The sequence below is a fragment of the Triticum aestivum genome, chromosome 4A (assembly GCF_018294505.1).
Source record: "Triticum aestivum cultivar Chinese Spring chromosome 4A, IWGSC CS RefSeq v2.1, whole genome shotgun sequence".
Taxonomy (NCBI): Eukaryota; Viridiplantae; Streptophyta; class Magnoliopsida; order Poales; family Poaceae; genus Triticum; species Triticum aestivum.
Genome location: NC_057803.1, coordinates 62,774,256 through 62,776,266, shown reverse-complemented (window position 1 = coordinate 62,776,266; position 2,011 = coordinate 62,774,256).

Below are 2,011 nucleotides of genomic sequence, written 5' to 3'. Positions count from 1 at the left end.
CCTCTGAGTGGGAGAACTTAGGCGAGTGCCGGACTGCATCTAAGCCCCCGAGTGGGAGGATTGCTCACCACTCGGTAGGATTTTACAAACTTAGGCGAGTACTGGACTGCAGCTAAGCCTCCGAGTGGGAGAACTTAGGCGAGTACCGGACTGCAGCTAAGCCCCCGAGTGGGAGGATTGCTCACCACTCGGTAGGATTTTACAAACTTAGGCGAGTACTGGACTGCAGCTAAGCCTCCGAGTGGGAGAACTTAGGCGAGTGCCGGACTACAGCTAAGCCCCCGAGTGGGAGGATTGCTCACTACTCGGTAGGATTTTCTTTCGAACTTAGGTGAAACGGATTCGCGACTAAGCCTACCCACTGGGGGATTTCGGAGTAAATAAAAACAACAACAATCATGCGAGAAGACTGAAAAGCTCTTGTCTTAGACGGACAAATTACAAAGGTACTTCTTATTACATTTTATTCGAACGAGTGCTTAAGTATAAAAGGGGCGGAGCAGCTCCGCGTTCCCGGCCCGTGGCTCGTCCTTCTGATGCTCAACACTGTAAAGTTGGTATGCTCCATTATGGAGAACTTTGGTGATGATGAAGGGGCCTTCCCAAGCTGGGGCGAGCTTGTGTGGTTTCTATTGATCCACTCGAAGAACCAGGTCTCCCTCTTGAAAGGTTCGGCCCCTCACGTTCCTGGCGTGGAATCGACGCAAGTCTTGCTGATAAATGGTCGACTGGATCAAGGCCATCTCTCTTTACTCCTCTAAGAGATCGAATGAATCCTGCCGAGCCTGTTCTGCTTCTTCTTCGGAGAAGAGCTCGACTCGGGGTGCATTGTGGAGCAGGTCACTCGGCAGAATAGCTTCGGCTCCATAGACCAAGAAGAAAGGGGTTCGTCCAGTCGACCGATTGGGAGTTGTCCTCAAACCCCACAGAACTGACGGAAGTTCATCGACCCAAGCGCCTGCTGCGTGTTTGAGATCACGCATTAGTCGGGGTTTCAATCCTTTGAGAATTAGGCCATTGGCTCTTTCTGCTTGTCCGTTCGACTGCGGGTGAGCGACTGAAGCATAGTAGACTTGTGTGCCTTGAGAAGCGCAGAAAGCTCTAAACTCATCAGAATCAAAGTTCGACCTGTTGTCCGTGATGATGCTGTGTGGAACTCCATATCTGAATGTCAATTCTCTGATAAAACTGACAGCGGTGTTGGCTTCAATGTTCTTGATAGGTTTAGCTTCGATCCATTTGGTAAACTTGTCGACTGCTATGAGCACATGAGTGAATCCGCTCCTACCAGTTCTCAGTGGTCCAACCATATTCAATCCCCAAACAGCAAAGGGCAGGCAAGGGGAATGGTCTTCAGGGCTGACGCTGGCTTGTGAGACATGTCAGAGTGAAACTGGCAGCCTTCACATCTGTCGACTATATCTTTCGCCATTTCATTTGCTCGTGGCCAATAGAATCCGGCTCGGTATGCTTTAGCCACGATGGCCCGAGAGGACGCATGGTGACCACAGGTCCCCGAGTGGATGTCGTTGAGGATCATTCGACCTTCTTCTAGCGTTATGCATTTCTGACCGACTCTAGTCACGCTTTCCCTGAATAGTTGTCCTCTTATCGCAGTAAAGGCCTTGGATCGACGGATGATCTGTCGAGCCTCTTCCTCGTCCTCTGGGAGTTCTTTCCTAAGGATGTACGCAATGTATGGCACTGTCCAGTCGGGAGTAATGGCTAGTACCTCCATGATCAGGTCGACCACGGCTGGGACCTCGACTTCAGTCGGATCTGTGGCGCTCCTAGGCTGCGGGGGCTCTTCAGTAAAAGGATCTTCCTGAACTATCAGTGTGTGAATATGCTCCAAAAACACATTGCTGGGAATGGCTTCTCTCTTGGAACCTATCTTTGCCAAGTCATCGGCTGCTTGATTTTTCAGTCGGGGTATGTGATGGAGCTCTAACCCCTCAAACTTCTTTTCCAACTTCCTCACCGCGTTGCAGTAACTAGTCATGGCTGGGCT